At 44.6% G+C, this 5,853-nt stretch overlaps 1 pseudogene; it reads left to right on the forward strand.

The window, feature by feature from the left end:
- The first annotated feature begins 1,144 nt into the window (after positions 1 to 1,144).
- Positions 1,145 to 2,084, forward strand: LOC140913723 (olfactory receptor 5W2-like; annotated as a pseudogene).
- Positions 2,085 to 5,853: the final 3,769 nt, after the last annotated feature.

Consider the following 5,853-nt stretch of genomic DNA (forward strand, 5'->3'; position numbering starts at 1 on the left):
CCATGGAAGAGATTGGTGGTGTGTGGTATCTGAGGAACTCCCGTGGTACTTCCAAGTCGAAATATTACATTTTTAGCTAATAGATTTTGGTCTCCACAAAAGAAAAAAACCCTTTGTGGATCTGCTCTGCGCAGTACCCAGCTTGCACTGAAAACAGCAGGATGAAATATACCCCAAACCTCATACTCTGTCACTCTGGTAGAAATTGCATCATTTAATAACACAGTAAGAAAGAGTAGGTCAAATTAATCCCCAGGGCACCAATTACACGGAGGATGGCTTTGGTTTACTGAATTCATTAATTACATGTTTTGGCTCTCTGAGCTCAGGTATTCCCAGTTGCTTCAGGAATCGTGTCCCATAGATCACACATCTCTGTATAAAACTTCCTGAATGCTCCAAATTGGCAGTTTCTATCAATGGGGAAATGCCACCACATCTCTTTCTCTCTCTTCTCAACAGGTACATGCTATTGTCCCGAATTACAGTCACACACACACATGCAGACACCATGGGGATCAGCAGCTATTGAATTCCAGACCTTCAGCACGAAAAGCCTCAGCCCCAACTCCTACAACTTCAGCTAAAGGAGCGACCTCCTTGGTTGGAAAAAAGTAGGCAATTACCTAGTCACTGAAGCCAGGGCTTCCCATGATGTCGCTGGGTTTTCATGCAGGCTCCAGTAAATGCCAAAAAGTTAATGAGAAAAGTGAGCAACTTTACCCCAAACGGACATGCCAAGCCACAGAGCTCCCCTTGCCCAAAGAGGGTGGAAAGATTGACACTCTTTTACTCTCACCCCTTCTTTAACGATGGAATAATCCTTTTATACTGATTCTCTCACAGCGGAGTCACAAGTCACTACTTGTTGCTTGGATTAGTGAACAGGAGTGTTTGTGTGTGGGGCATGATTAACCTGCGTATCATTGTATTTGCACAGAGTGTGCATTTTATCGAACACCTGGAATGACCAGCCGTGAACATCTAGCTCTGTGGACTAAGCCCTTCCGTGAGTGGGTACTGATGTCCATTGAGAAAATGATCTCCATTTATCTTCACTTACTTCATTACAGAGAAGGGGCAGATTTTCTGCACCATCCACCTGCCAACATCTCTGTAGCTGCCTGATCACTGTTCAGAGGAGATGGAAGAGGGAAATCATTCGGAGGTGACTGAGTTCATTCTCTCAGGACTGACAGATTGTCCGGAGCTGCAGGTCCCCCTTTTTGGAGTGTTTCTACTGATTTATAGTGTCACCCTGGTGGGGAATGGGGGGATGACCTTGTTAATCACAATTGATCCCCGACTCCACACCCCCATGTACATTTTCCTCAGGAATTTGTCTTTCTGTGACCTCTGCCTTTCCTTGATAATTTCCCCTCCGATGCTGTTGAATTTCTTAGCCAAGAGGAAAAGCATTTTTTTCACTGCCTGTGCTGTGCAGATGCATCTCTCTTTCTTTTTTGGAGATGTTGAGTGCCTCTTGCTGGCTGTGATGGGGTATGACCGTTATGTGGCCATCTGTAACCCACTGCTCTATATGGTCACCATGTCAAGGCACCTTTGTAAACAGCTAATGATTGGGGTGTACACTGTGGGGGTGGTGGATTCAATGATATACATGTGTTGTACATTTCAGCTGTCATTCTGCAGCTCCAACATCATCAATCATTTCTTCTCTGATGTCCTCCCACTGTTGGCTCTCTTCTGTTCTGACACCCGCATCAATGAGATTGTGATGTTTGCTTTCATGAGCTGCATTGCAGTCAGCAGCTTTGTGACTGTCCTCCTCTCCTATGTCTATATCATCTCCACCATCCTGCAGATACGCTCTGCTGAGGGCCGGCACAAAGCCTTCTCCACCTGCAGTTTGCACTTGATCTCAGTCGTCCTGTATTTTGGCACCCTCTTCTTCATGTATTTACGTCCAAACCTCCAGCTATTCCATGGACACAGACAAAGTGACCTCAGTGTTTTACACGCTGGTGATCCCCATGTTGAACCCCCTCATCTACAGCCTGAGGAACACGGAGGTGAAGGATTCCCTGAAGAAAGCAATGAATAAACTCCTAACCAATTCTTGAATCTGTTTAAGTCTGCACTGGTTTACTGACGGGGAGTGGAAACAGGTGAATTCAGTTCCCAGCCCATTACAAAGTAATTTTTCAGAGCCCGTGGGAGTATTGTTCTTTATTGCACTGTTGTTATTATTATTAATTTTTTTTGTATTCCTGCAAGGTCTGCAGGCCCCAACTGAGATCAGTGGACAAAACATGGGAAGCATCACAGGACCAGAAAGAGAGAGAATGATTTTATAAGCTGGTGGCTAGGGGCATCCACCTTCAGTGTGAAATGTTCAATTTCATGTGTCAGGACATTGGGTGACAGTTCCAAAGCGGTTTCTGTGACCCATACCATTACACAGAATTTAGGAATAAAATTAGGAATGAAAGTGCAAAAGAGGGTGCGTGTGTGTGTGTGTGTGTGTGGGCGGTGGGCGGGGAAGGATAGCACAAGAACCCATGGAAGGATGGTTTAGGTTGGACATTAGAAAAAACATCCCAACAGTGAGGGTGGCTATGCACTGGAATAACTTGCCTATGAAGTTTGTGGAATCTCCACCATTGGAGATTTTTAAGAGCAGGTGAGAGAAACACCTGCCAGGGATGGTCTAGATAATACTCAGTTGTGCTGTGAGTGCAGGGGAGGGGACTAGATGGCCTCTCAAGGTCCCTTCCAGTCCTATGGAAGCACTAGAAGCCCTGCACTGGGAGTAGGGGGGACGCCAGCCAGAGCACTGGGCAGGGCAAGGGACACACACCTGCCAACACTTGATATTCAGCTCCACTGTACCCCCCCACTACACACAACACACGCAGTGTGCACACCAAACACACACACACACACAGCCTGACACTGAGCTCAATCAGCTGGGAGGGCTGGAATATGTTCAACTTGCCTGAACAAAAAGAACCGAAGGGGATTCTGCTGCCCTGGCAGGGAGATAGGACTGGATTTCCCAATTCGTCTTTTTCATCAACAGCTTTTCAAAGGCCTGATTTAGGCCTAAGGGTTTTCCCCCTTCCCATTAAAGAGATTTTTCTCTCCTTTTCCATCATTCTTCTACCTCCCTTGTAAAGCTCTTTCCTTCTCTTGATGGGTAAATATGTTCAGAAATTTTCTCTCAATCTCTCCTTTCAAAGTTGTTCTACTGTGGATAACTAATTAAATAACCATTAAACAGCTTTACACAGAGTAAAATGGATTTATTTGGGGTTTAGATCCCTTTGGGAGCTGGGTGTCTACGTTCTGGAGACAGGTATCCTGCTGAGCTGGTTTCAGTCTAGATCTGCAGTTCTGGGGGTGTGGCCCGGACCCTTGGTCTGTGTTGCAGCAGGCTAGCATGTCTGGCTCCTCAAGGCAGGGTTCTGGAGGCCCAGGCTGGCTGGGAAAACAGCACATCAGATGACAGGAGGGAGGGAGGGGGGTGGCATGCTTGGAGATTCTATTTTGCAGCAGCTGCAGAGATCTTCAATGTTAACCACCAGTGACCAACAGATGAAGTCAAATACAGTCACCTCAGTTTCGTATTATATTCAAAAGGCCTCACGGGAGTGACAGCGACAGAGACCAGCTGATTCTCTGGCCCTGTGTGTTCCATTTCCACAAGGAAAGACACAAACAACAATATGAATTGCATGTGCTGTGCATACCCGTTGTCCTGGGAGCAAAGATGCTCCAGGGAGGAAATCTAAAAGTAATCCCAGGAAGCAGCTCCAGAGTATTAAGGGTAACGTTGGTGTGGTTAGCAAACAGGGAAATGATTCAACTCTTGATTTTATGGTTCTGATTTTAGGGTTCTGAGCAGGTACGGCTTCCGTCCTCAACTGATTGTAAGTGAAGGGAGGGAAAACAAAGAGGTACCACCACATGATGGGCAAACAAGTCAGTTTCAGAGCATTTTGGCCTTTAATTGAAATGACATTCATGGAAGGGGAAGGAAGGAACCATCCTGAGAGGATCAATTTCAACTTTTCTGAACATATTTACCTTTCAAAAGAAGGAAAGAGCTTTACCAAGGGAGGGAAAAGAATGATGGAAATTGCTTTAATAGAAAGGGGGAAACTCCCCCATCGATTCAGGGAATGTCTATCCTCAGGCCATTACATTGACTCAGCTATGATGTGCAGCAGCGCCATAGTGTAGATGCTTTCCACATTGACGGAAGGGTTTTTCCATCATTGTAGTTAATCCATGTGTCCGAGAGGCAGTAGCTCAGTCAATGGAAGAATGACACTGAGGGTCAGTACAAGCTAACTGCCTTGCACAGGGTGTGAAAAGTTTCCCTGCCTAGTGCAACGGGGCTCTGTTGATCTAATTTTTAAGCATAAACCAGGCCTCAGAGAAGCTGCTGATCAAAAAGAACAGTTGGGAAATCTAGTCCTATCTCCCTGACAGGTGCTCTTATAAAATCTTCATTGGTTTAGAATCCAGAGCCTTCCTGGTCAAGTTCTTCCAGTGCTTAGTCACCCTCACTCTTGGGATGTTTTTCCTAATGCCCAAACTAAACCGCCATTGCTGCAATTGAGGTCCATCAGTCCTTGTCCTATCCTTCCCCTACTCCCACTACGTTGTTTTGCAATTTTATTCTTAAACTCTGTGTGATGGGTTGCATCTAAAAACCCCTTTGGGACTGCCTCCGGATGTGCCTAGACTACCTCTGAGCCTGTTTTGCCTACCATCTTGGGACTTCAGTCCCTTATCTTGTTTGAGCCAGGCATGATTGCCTGCTGCAAACACAGATCCAAGTCTTAACCACGTCCCGCACAAGCTGCAGGTTTAACTGAAAACAGCTTAAGAAGCGCTCCTTTCTCCAGCACTAAGATGTCCAGCTTCCAATGTGCTCCAAACCCCAATAAATCCATTTGACCCTATATAACGTTTATACTTGGTAAACTCATAAATTTTTCTCCCTCTATAACACTGATAGAGAGATATGCACATCTGTTTGCCCCTCCCCCCCCCGGGTATTAATACATACTCTGGATTACTTAATTAGTAAAAAGTGATTTTATGGAATACAAAAGTAGGATTTAAGTGGTTCCAAGCAATAACAGACAGAACAAAGTAAATTACCATACAAAATAAAATAAAACATGTAAGTCTAAGCCTAATACAGTAAAAACTAAATGCAGGTAAATCTCACCATCAGAGACATTCCAATAAGTTTCTTTTACAGATTAGACTTTCTCCTAGTCTAAGTACAGTAATCACTCACACCCCTCTAGTTACTGTCCTTTGTTCAATTTCTTTCAGGGATCTCCTTGGGGTGGAGAGGCTATCTCTTGTGCTAGCTGAAGACAAAATGGAGGGGTTTCCCCAGGGGCTTATATAGTCTCTCTCTTGTGTGTGGAAACCCCTTCCCATCTCCTAGCAGAATCCAGCTCCAAGATGGAGTTTTGAAGTCACATGGGCAAGTCACATGTCCATGCATGACTCAGTTCCTTACAGGCCAACCCCACATTCCCAGGATAGCTCACATGTGGATTGGCATCTCACAATGTTCATTGTTAGCTCAAGTGTTTCTTGATTGGGCACTTACTGAGAATAGTCTTTTCTCAAGAAGCTGACCAACTGCTTCACAGAGGCTACCTAAAATCAAACAAGTACATAGCCAATACTCATAACTTCGAATACAAAATTGATACATGCATACAAATAGTATGAATATATCTAGTAGATCATAACCTTTGCAGAGATATGTTACATGGCATATTTGACATAAAACATATTCCAGTTATGTCATATTTACAGTCACAAGCATATTTCTATAAAAAAAATTATGGGGTGCAA

The sequence above is a fragment of the Lepidochelys kempii genome, chromosome 6 (genome assembly GCF_965140285.1).
Source record: "Lepidochelys kempii isolate rLepKem1 chromosome 6, rLepKem1.hap1, whole genome shotgun sequence".
NCBI lineage: Eukaryota > Metazoa > Chordata > Testudines > Cheloniidae > Lepidochelys > Lepidochelys kempii.